This window comes from Rutidosis leptorrhynchoides, chromosome 7 (genome assembly GCF_046630445.1).
Source record: "Rutidosis leptorrhynchoides isolate AG116_Rl617_1_P2 chromosome 7, CSIRO_AGI_Rlap_v1, whole genome shotgun sequence".
NCBI lineage: Eukaryota > Viridiplantae > Streptophyta > Magnoliopsida > Asterales > Asteraceae > Rutidosis > Rutidosis leptorrhynchoides.
Genome location: NC_092339.1, coordinates 196,022,803 through 196,034,962, shown reverse-complemented (window position 1 = coordinate 196,034,962; position 12,160 = coordinate 196,022,803). Strand labels below are relative to the sequence as shown.

At 32.2% G+C, this 12,160-nt stretch overlaps 1 non-coding gene across 1 annotated transcript; it reads right to left on the bottom strand.

Annotated features, from left to right (window-relative positions):
- Positions 1 to 2,247: 2,247 nt before the first annotated feature.
- On the bottom strand, positions 2,248 to 2,354 carry LOC139860923 (small nucleolar RNA R71). The gene has a single exon (XR_011763548.1). It is a non-coding gene; the product is annotated as a small nucleolar RNA R71 (small nucleolar RNA).
- Between the last annotated feature and the right edge of the window lie 9,806 nt (positions 2,355 to 12,160).

Below are 12,160 nucleotides of genomic sequence, written 5' to 3'. Positions count from 1 at the left end.
TACACTACTGTACGATTAGGTACACTGCCTATAGTATTGTAGCAAAGTTTAGGTATATCCACTCTATAAATAAATAAATAACTTGTGTAAAATTGTATCGTATTTAATAGTATTTCGCAATAAAAATATAACTATTTCGTATACGCTGCTGCACACATCAAGTATTTTTAGCGCCGCTGCCGTGGACAATTCAACGCCGAAGCGAAACGCTATAAAAAAAAGATTTTATTAAGTTTTAATCTATTTTTGTAAAAATATAAGTTTTAATATTAAAAACAAAAATATAAAAACATAAAAATATATATATATATATATATATATATATATATATATATATATATATATATATATATATATATATATATATATATATATATATATCTATTTAGGTGCTTTAATTAAAAAGTTCATTTTTTTTAGAATTATAAAAATTAATAAGTAATTTTTAATATATAAGTTTTATTTAATTTTTTTTTTGCTACAAAACAGAAAATTAAAATTTAAAAAAATAAAAAAAAATACTGAACCTGCGTAATTTGAACATGCACATCATCTGAGTCTGGATCCTTCGCACTCGCGGAGTTATTTGGCTGAAGAAATCCGCACTCGCGGAGATGTCTGACAACTGAAACTTGGTACAACATTTAATACGATTTAGGGTTTAATTTAATTTTTATTATTATTAATTAAATCATTTAGGGTTTAATTAAAATATTAATTAGTTTAATTTAGTTTTATTTTTAGTTTTAATTAGTATCATTAAGTCTAATTAGTTTTATTAAATATAAAATTGATACTTTTATAAAATAAGTAATATAAAAATAATATTTTTATAAAAATTGTTATTTTATAACTTTAAGTTTTATTTTTATATTTTGTATCTTTTTAATTGTAATTTATATATTTATCGTTCGTAACTAGTTTTAAACTTAGTATTTTGCCATAGTAGCTCTAGATTTTTAGGCTTTGCCATAAAATCCCTTAATTGCTTTTTCTTTAGACTAAGATTTAGGTGGTTTAGAATTTTGCGACGCCGTTTTAAGATTTTAGTACCTTTTAAGTTATTGCCGTTTTGGATATAGAATTCTTTTTAAGCTTTAATACCTTTAGACGTAAGTTTTAATTTTTACTTTTTAGAATACTAAGTTTCGAAGCTTATTTTCTTATTTTTATTTTTCGTCTGTTTGTTTTTCGACGCTTATTTTTCGACCTTTTATTTTTCGACGTTTTTCGACGCGCTCTTTTTCCTTCTTATTTCTCGACGCTCTAGTTTTTTAGGACATAGAATTTTCTATTTCTTCTCTAAAATTTCTTTAAACTTCGATGAAAAATTATTTTAAGTGGTTAAATTTATAGACATCCAAAATTTTCTGGTTCGTAGTAATAGTTGGATTTGTTAGTGGCGAGTTGTGGGCTTCCGATTTAAAGGGTCCTGGCTACCTGCTGCATCTATTGGTTATTCGAAACATGGGTAAAATCAGAAAAGTCTATTAATTTAATAACTTATATAATTTTTATTTTTATAACTAATAGGATATTCAGTGAATGCATCGAGCAAAACGTTCACCACGTTTCATACGTTCACCACCAGTAACTCGATCAAGACATCTAGCCAACATTGTCACCGTTGATTTTTCTTTAGAATCGTCATCTAGTCGATCAAGTACCCCAATTCAAATTTCTGATAATCCATTTTTTGAACTCAACCTCACAATTGAGAATCCGGAGGATATTCAGGGACAATTCAGAGATCCTGAACCACTAATGATTCCTCCTGAACCATAAATTAATCATCCAGAGATTGTTGAGGAAGAAACCATTAAGTCAGAATCCTCTAGTGATTCAGATTAAACAATTTCAATCATGGAAAATATGGAACCTCTAAGTATGGAAGACCGAATGAGGGCTAAACGCACTGGCCATGGTCACGCAATTACTCAACCAGACATTAATGCGCCAGATTATGAAATAAAAGGATAAATACTACACATGGTAACTAATCAATGCCAATTTAGTGGTGCGCCGAAGGAAGATCCAAATGAACATCTTCGTACCTTTAATAGGATATGTACTCTATTTAAAATCCGAGAAGTGGAGGATGAACAAATCTATCTCATGTTGTTTCCCTGGACTTTAAAGGGAGAAGCCAAAGATTGGTTATAATCGTTACCCGAAGGAGCGATTGACACATGGGATGTCTTAGTTGAAAAATTTCTTAAAAGATTCTTTTCAGCATCTAAAGCCGTGAGACTTCAAGGAGAAATTGTTACGTTCACGCAAAAGCCAAATGAAACATTATATGAGGCGTGGATAAGATTTGGAAAGTTATTGAAAGGATGTCCTCAACATGGTTTAGACACTTATCAAATAGTACAAATATTCTATCAAGGATGCGACATTACGACACGAAAAGACATCGATATAGCAGCTGGTGGTTCCATTATGAAGAAAACCGCAACTGAAGCTTACAAAATTATTGATAACACTGCTTCCCACTCACATGAGTGACACCAAGAAAAAGATATCGTTAGATCATCTAAAGCGGCTAGAGCCGATTCTAGCCATGACTTTGATTCCATGTCCGCAAAGATAGATGCTTTCGAGAGACGAATGGAAAAGATGACTAAGGATATTCACTCTATACGAATTAGTTATGAGCAGTGTGGAGAACCACATTTGGCAAAAGATTGTCTCAGTATTGAACAAACAATGGAACAAAGAGAGAATGTTTCATACATGAACCAAAGGCCTGGAAATAATTATCAAAGTAATTATCAACCGCCAAGACCAAATTACAATCAAAATCAGAATTATAACCGAAATGTTTCATACAACAATCAACAAGGTCCTAGCAATCAACAAGTATCCAACAATACTTACAATCAGCAAAGACCTATTTTTCAAAATAAACCACCACAAACCGATGATAAAAAGCCAAATTTAGAAGATATGATGTCGAAGCTAGTTGAATCTCAAACGCAATTTATCACATCTCAGAAACAAACTAATGAAGAAAATGCTCAATCATTTAGAAATCAACAAGCTTCTATCCAAAATTTGGAACAAGAAGTAAGCAACCTAGCAAGGTTGATAGGTGAAAGAAAACAGGGAAGTCTACCTAGCGATACAAATGCTAACCCCCGAAATGAAACAGCTAAAGCCATTACCACGAGAAGTGGTATTACACTTAAACCACCTGAAATACCTGTAATTTCTGATGACTCTATTCCTACTACACAAGAACCATAACCTGAGCAAGATAAGGAAACAAAACCGGTAGTTGAAAAGGTTAATGAAGATAACATAGTTAAAGCAAAGCCTTATGTTAAATCATACCAACCACCACTTCCTTACCCAAGTAAAATGAGAAAAGAAAGACTTGAAGCCGAGCAATCCAAATTCTTGGATATGTTTAAACAAATAAATGTCAATCTTCTTTTCATTGATGTGATTTCAGGAATGCCTAGGTATGCCAAATTCTTGAAAGATCTAATCACAAATAGAAAGAAAATGGAAGAACTCTTGACTGTTACTATGAATGCTAATTATTCTGCAGTACTGTTGAATAAGATACCAGAAAAACTCTCAGATCCAGGAAGTTTCACAATTCCTTATTTTCTGGGTAGTCTTAGTTCAATAGAAGCATTGGCAGACTTAGGTGCTAGTATAAATTTAATGCCATATTCATTATACGCTAAACTAGACCTCGGAGAATTGAAACCAACACGAATAAGTATACAACTAGCAGATCGATCAGTAAAATATCCTAGAGGGATAATGGAGAACATGCTAGTTAAAGTTGGTACTTTAGTATTTCCAGTAGATTTTGTTATTCTGGACATGGAAGAAGATTCTCGAGTTCCTCTTATATTAGGAAGACCATTCTTAAACACGGCTAAAGCAATAATAGACGTGTTTGGTAAGAAACTGACCCTAAGTATAGAGGACGAGAGTGTTACCTTTTCTGTTGATAGAGCCATGTAACAACCGCAATCTACAGATGATACATGTTATTATATTCAAACTATAGATTCACATGCAGAATTGTTAGAAGAATTTCCAGAATTACAAGGAATAGGAGAATGTTCTTTAGGAGAAAGAACTGAACCAATTGATGAAGCTGAAATGTTAGCCGCATCTATTGCTAATGAATGCGAACCAACAACAGAAGAACTTCAAATGCTAAAAGAGGAAGACAGATATCGATATAAATCATCGATAGAAGAACCACCGACATTAGAATTAAAGCCACTTCCAAAGCATTTGGAATATGCTTATTTACATGGTGAATCTGAATTACCTGTAATAATATCGTCTTCCCTTACTGAAAATGAAAAATCTCAACTCATTTCTGTGCTAAAAGCTCATAAACCAGCTATTGCATGGAAGATTCATGACATTAAAGGAATAAGTCCTTCGTATTGCACACATAAAATCCTTATGGAAGAAGGTCATAAAACCTATGTGCAACACAAACGAAGACTAAATCCTAATATGCAAGATGTTGTTAAGAAATAAATTATTAAACTGCTAGATGCAGGTTTAATTTATCCAATTTCTGATAGTCCATGGGTAAGCCCAGTTCAATGCGTGCCGAAGAAGGGTGGCATTACTGTCATCACAAATGAAAAAAATGAGCTTATTCCTACTAGGACTGTAACATGATGGCGAGTTTGTATTGATTATAGAAAATTAAATGACGTCACCAGAAAAGATCACTTTCCCATACCTTTCATTGATCAAATGTTGGAAAGGTTAGCCGGGAATAGTTACTATTGTTTTCTTGACAGTTTTTCTAGATACTTTCAAATTCCAATAGCACCCGAGGACCAAGAGAAACCCACATTCACGTGCCCTTATGGTACTTTTGCTTACAAACGCATGCCATTTGGACTTTGCAATGCCCCTGCAACCTTTCAAAGGTGTATGATGGCGATTTTTCACGACATGATAGAAGAATGCATGGAAGTTTTCATGGATGACTTTTCAGTCTTCGGTGATACTTTTGAAACATGTCTAGTTAATCTTGAACGAATGCTTATTAGATGCGAACAATCAAATCTAATTCTTAATTGGGAGAAATGCCATTTCATGGTTAGAGAAGGCATCGTTCTTGGTCATAAAATTTTAAAGGAAGGAATAGAAGTGGATAGAGCTAAAGTAGATGTAATTGCTAAACTTCCACATCCCACCAATGTTAGAGGAGTTAGGAGTTTTCTAGGGCATGCCGGTTTTTACCGACGTTTCATAAAAGATTTTTCTAAAATTGCCACTCCTATGAATAAACTCCTAGAAAAGGATGCTCCATTCATCTTTTCGGATGAATGCATCAAATCTTTTAATATTCTTAAAGAAAACTCACTAATGCGCCAATCATGATAACTTCAAATTGGAATCTACCGTTTGAACTCATGTGTGATGCAAGTGATTTTGCAATGGGAGCCGTTTTAGGACAAAGGATTGAAAAACGATTTCTACCTATTTATTACGCTAGTAAGATATTACAAGGAGCACAAACTAATTACAAAACTACTGAAAAATAACTCCTTGCTATTGTCTTTGATTTTGACAAATTTCGTTCATATCTCGTTCTAGCTAAAACGGTGGTCTATACTGACCATTCTGCTCTTAGATACCTATTTTCAAAACAAGATGCCAAACCACGAATAATACGTTGGATCTTACTCTTACAAGAGTTCGATATTGAGATCCGAGACAAAAAGGGAGCAGAAAATCTCGCCGCTGATCATCTTTCTCGTCTTGAAAATCCTAAATTAGAAGTTCTAAATGAATCGGCTATACAAGATAACTTTCCTGATGAATATCTTTTGAAGATCGATTATAATGAAATTCCATGGTTTGCAGACTATGCAAACTATTTAGTATGTGGATTCTTTGAAAAAGGGTTGTCGTACCAAAAATGAAAGAAATTCTTTAGTGATATAAAACACTATTTCTGGGAAGATCTACATTTGTTTAAAAGATGTCCCGATAAAATAATACGCTGATCCGTATTCGGAGATGAAGCTAGTCAAATCTTAAACCATTGTCACACAGGACCAACATGAGGGCATTATGGGCCTCAACTCACAGCAAGAAAAGTTTACGACGCTGGATTCTATTGGGCTACAATTTTCAAAGACGCACACCTTCTTTGTAAATCCTGTGATGCTTGTCAAAGGGCCGGAAAAATAAGTCAACGTGATGAAATGCCACAAAATGTCATTTAAGTATGTGAAGTGTTTGACGTTTGGGGTATTGACTTTATGGGTCCATTTCCAAAATCTCATAATAATCTCAACATTCTCGTTGCCATTGATTATGTATCTAAATGGGCGGAAGCACAAGCCCTCCCAACTAACGATGCACGAGTTGTAGTCAACTTTTTAAAACGTCTTTTTGCTAGGTTCGGAACACCGAAAGCTTTAATAAGTGATCGGGGTACTCATTTTTGTAATAATCAACTTGAGAAAGTTCTTAAAAGATATGGAGTAACTCATAAAATCTCAACCGCTTATCATCCACAAACAAGTGGATAAGTTGAAAATATCAACCGAGCATTAAAACATATTTTAGAGAAAACCGTAGGATCGAATCCAAAGGAATGGTCCATGTAATTGGAGGATGCACTCTGGGCTTTTAGAACAGCCTACAAAACTCCAATTGAAACCGCACCTTTTAAACTTGTTTACGGAAAAGCATGTCATCTTCCAGTAGAAATTGAGCACAAAGCATTTTGGGCTTTGAAGACATGTAATCTTGATTTACATGAAGCCAGACGTCTACGGTTAAGTCAACTAAACGAATTAGAAGAATTAAGACATGAAGCATATGAAAATTTGTTAATCTATAAGGAAAGAATGAAGAAATGGCATGATAAAAGAATCAGAAGTTCAAAAGAATTAAGAAAGGAGACTGAGTCCTTCTTTTCAATTCGCGATTCAAGCTATTTCCTGGAAAATTGAAATCAAGATGGTCTGGACCATTCATAGTTAAAAGAGTTTTCCCATATGGAACAATAGAGTTGATAAATTCAAATGGGATTGAATTTAAAGTTAATGGTCACAGAGTTAAACATTACATACATGGTCCGATGGAAGTTGACAATGAAGTTAATCACAATTTCGATACCACAGCTAACTAAGTGCGGGAAAATTCGAATCTTTTAAGGGTAATATATATTTCTGTTAGAGTTAGATATTCTGTTTTCGTGTAGTTCTCGAGAATGGAATCCGAATGGTCTTTCCCTAGCAGACCCTAAAGAACTAGTCTTCTTCCTCCATTCTGAATTTTTATTTCTTTTAGGTTTTACGAGATGAAGAATTCCTTTGATCTGAATCATGGTCTACTACTACATGCTATGATTACTAGACGTAATAATAACACTTTCCCGAGTGAACTGGTATCATTCATAAGAGGTAAAATGGACGAAGTAAGGAAAGAACTCAGGAAAGATCATTATAAGATACATTTTGGTAAAGGAAAATCAAAATCTGCAACAAAAAGAAGAGCACGGCACCTTGAAAGAAGTCATAAATGCGGAAAATGGTCACACGAAGGTAAATGTTTGAACAATCAAACATATTCAAATACCGAATTTGTTACTCTATGCAGAGAAGGACCGTTCATATGTTTAGAAGAAAAGTTATTGAAGAATCGAGGTTACACTTATGTAGCTATGGAAAACCAAATCACACGACTCTCCTATGAGTCGGCTAAAGCATGTCTCTGAGAATTCTTTCTCATAGGTAAGTATGTACAGTTTTTATTTTATTTTATTGCTTTTAACCTTTTGAAAATAAACGCTGAATCGTTCGCTATAAAGTATTAAATTGATAATCAATAAAATTAGGTATGCGAATCCGAAATTATTGATATCATACAAAAATTTATTACATCACTGCGAAATTTACCGTTTATTCTTAAGGTATAAATATCTTTAATCAATCAATTCAAAATATTTCAGAAATTCGTTAGGAGTAAAACTAGGTAATATAGCCAAAATTACTTTACCCAAAAGAGGGGCGTATATTTTTGATAATATTTGATTGATTAAAGTGGGATAAAAGATCAAAAAAAATTTTAATTTTTTTACCATATTTTTAAAATTAATATATAAATATTAAATTATTATTGTAAATCTTTTTAAATCAATATATTTAAGTTTTTTATATATTTTAAAAAATTAATATTTTCAATATAAAGTTTGTAAAATTAATGTATAAAAATATTAATAATATTAATATGAATTTTTAATTTTATGCATTTTAAATTTAAGTTTGGTGTGAATTTAAAAACAAAAATTACTTTATTTCATTAAGTTAAAAATTTGATATTTAAAATTCGTCGTGCGTTGAAGACTAGGTCATTGAACTGAAATTGCTTTACCCGATGACGGGACGAGAAATTTTATTATAATTATTTTTCTTATTGAATTAAAGTATGCCAAAAACATTTAATAAAACCCAAAAACCTTTGCTTTTAAAACAAACGTTTTAAAATGACAAATTTTAAAATTTTGTCGAGGGACAGACTAGGTAAACGTACCGAAACAACCTCGTCCTAAATAAAAAGGAAAACAAAATTTTAAATTTAATTAATTGTTTTATTAATAAAGGTTTTATATATAAAAAAAACCTAATATGTTTGGAAACTTTGGTAAAAATTTAATCATTTTTCTACGCTAATCACCCTCAATAATTTAAATTGCTATTGATTTCTTGCAAATGAGGGCATTGCAAGATCTTAAGTGTGGGAAAGGGTTAAATTCTTTCAGATTTTTAAAATTTTAATTTAAACACTTGGTTACCATAAAAAATACTAGCAACGCAGTAGTTGTATTAGAATCTAGTTCTCTCTGATAATAAAGAACAGCCCTAGTCTTATATACTGACTACCCAATTCTAGTAAAATTTTTCAAAATTTTCAACTAAATGAACTCAAAATCATGTTTATACATATTTATGAACGATAAAACTAGGTGTTAACACCGAAATTATTGTTACCTCGGAAAGGACATAAATTGAGAAACAACCCAAAATGCTTGAATTCATTTAAAATGGAATAGAGGAAAATAAACAGGCAAAGAAAGGAAAATAAAAACCAAGTGTGGGAAAAATTTACCAAATTATTTAAAACATATATCACATATTTGTGTACAAATAAATGAAGATACCTTTGTTTTGGACAATTTTATCTGTTTTACCCGATTTCTTATAATATATTTGAAAGAAATGTGTCACTTGATTTAAAAGGAAGTAAAGTCTTCCGAGAAAAAGACACGCGCTTCTTGATTTAGGTCAGGAAGTTGTCGTCCAGATCAGTTGTAGATTCTAAGAAAAACCTTGAAAAGTTTTCTCGAAAATCAGCTGGAAATCCATGGACCCCAGCATCAAACAGGGTCGCCAAGTGGTCAGACTTATCCTAACCATGAGAGGATCTGTCTCGTACAATGGGGGGCACCGTGAAAATTAGCTTATAAGACTAATGAATCAGATCCCCAGAAAGGATAATCTCCTTAAAGATTAAAAATCAGCTTTTAAGACTGATATTACTCAATCCTTGAGATTGACCTTAAAGATTGAGAATTCAAACTCATGGAATTCAATGATATCTAAACTCGAGCTTGAACGAGAAAATATTTTGATCAAATTACAAACCGATTTGTTTTCTGAAAACCCATTTTTAATGCGTTCATTACCATTGAATTTAAAATCCTAAGAATTCACCGAAATTAATTAGGTCACCTGAACCAAATCGGGTGTCAACCATAAGAACGGTAGTTGCATAGCATGGTCGAAGACAGGACCTTGTGCCAGACCGAAAAACTATAGGGTGATCTTTACTATTGCTCCTACAAAGGATAGTAATTGCATCCAACACGATATAGACCATAATTATCTGCATGTCACGGGACATTGCCTTAATAGTTGCTTGTTCAACGCTTTCCTTTACAACCGAATGGTAGTTTACCGAAAGGTAATATACGGAGCAAGTATACTGGACGTGTTGCTTTCCCAATACAAGGTTAGCAAGTGGGTGACACAAAACCGCAAGTTTTAAGCTAAAATTTTCAAATCTGAAACCCACCAAACCCACAAAAACATTTTGCAAACACCGGTGAAGGGTTATTCCGGAAAACTTATCTAGGGTAAAAGCTAGATTGAATTTTCAAAACGATCAAATGTTTTAATAAAGATCCAATTTCCTTAAAGGATCTAAATTTTCATAGTCATGTGCGACTGTAAACCACAACGTTACTATCATTGTTTATACCGCAGTATAGAAATCACTGATGTACAAAGTGTGAAGAATAAAGAAGTGATTCTTGTAAAGCTATATTCAAGTTCTATATTGCTTGAGGACAAGCAACGCTCAAGTGTGGGAATATTTGATAATGCTAAAAACGAACATATATCTCATAGCATTGTCCCTCAAGAAAGACAAGCTTTTAGTTGCAATTGTTCTATTTACAAGTGATATTCATTTAAATATTAATGGGTGAATACAAAAGACAGATTCGACGAATTGAAGACGCAAATGACCAAAAAGCTAAAAAGTACAAAGTACAATCCAAGTGGTTCAAATTATTGATGAGAAACGTCTAAAAATTACAAGAGTACAAGCCATGAAACACAAAGTACAAGATATTAAATCGTACGAAAAGGCGTTCGAAAATCCGGAATTGAGACATGAACCAACTTTCAGCGCGCTACGTAATGGACCAAAAATTACAAGTCAACTATGCACAAGAATATAATATAATATATAATTAATTATATATATTATTATATATTATAATTATACGCAGCCCACGTTTTGGATTTAATCTATGAGCTGGATTCCAGACCTCCGCACTCGCGGAGCTGTGATGAAGAAAACCTCCGCACTCGCGAAGCTCAACAGTGAAACGTCGGCCTATAAAACGCCACGCATTCTGATCGATTCATTACCCCTTTTCTTTCTTTTCTATATACATAAATATATATATATATATATATATATACATAAATATATATATATATATATATATATATATATATATATATATATATATATATATATATATATATATATATATATATATATATATATATATATATATATATATTTTATAATTTTAATTTTAATTTTAATTTAAGTTTAATAATAATAAGGTTATAGTGACGAATGTTGTAAGTTTGTAAGTCAAAATTATGTCCGTGTAACACTACACGATTAATACTCATTGTAAGTTATGTTCAACCTTTTTAAATTAATGTCTCGTAGCTAAGTTATTATTATGCTTATTTAAGCCGAAGTAATCGTGATGTTGGGCTAAATATTAAGATTGGGTAAATGGGCTTTGTACCATAATTGGGGTTTGGACAAAAGACCGACACTTGTGAAATTTGGACTATGGACTATTAATGGGCTTTATATTTGTTTAACTGAATGATAGTTCGTTAATTTAATATAGAGATTTACAATTTGACGTATCTATAAATAACAATATACACTCGATCAGACACGATGGGCCGGATATTTATAAATACTAATAATCATTAATTTAACCAGACACGGGAATGAATTAATAGTCAATCGACTCATTAAAACAGGGGTGAATTATGTACAAGGACACTTGGCGTAATTGTTAACAAAGTATTAAAACCTTGGGTTACACGCAGTCGATATCCTGGTGTAATTATTTGAAAGGACCCGTTCATATACATTATAAACGATTCACAATAGTTGATTACATCGCGAGGTATTTTGACCTCTATATGATACATTTTACAAACATTGCATTCGTTTTTAAAAGACAAACTTTCTTTAAAACGAAAGTTGACGGAATGCACACCATTTCATAATACATCCAACTATAATTGACATAATAATAATCTTGATGAACTCAATGACTCGAATGCCACGTCTTTCAAAATATGCCATGAATGACTCCAAGTAATATCCTTAAAATGAGCTAATGCACAGCGGAAGATTTCTTTAATACCTGAGAATAAACATGCTTTAAAGTGTCAACCAAAAGGTTGGTGAGTTCATAGGTTTATCATAATAATCATTTCAATATATTAATAGACCACAAGATTTCCGTTTATAAATATATGTACACTCGCAAGTGTATAAAAGTATTCTATAAGTTGTAGGCACCCGGTAACAAGCC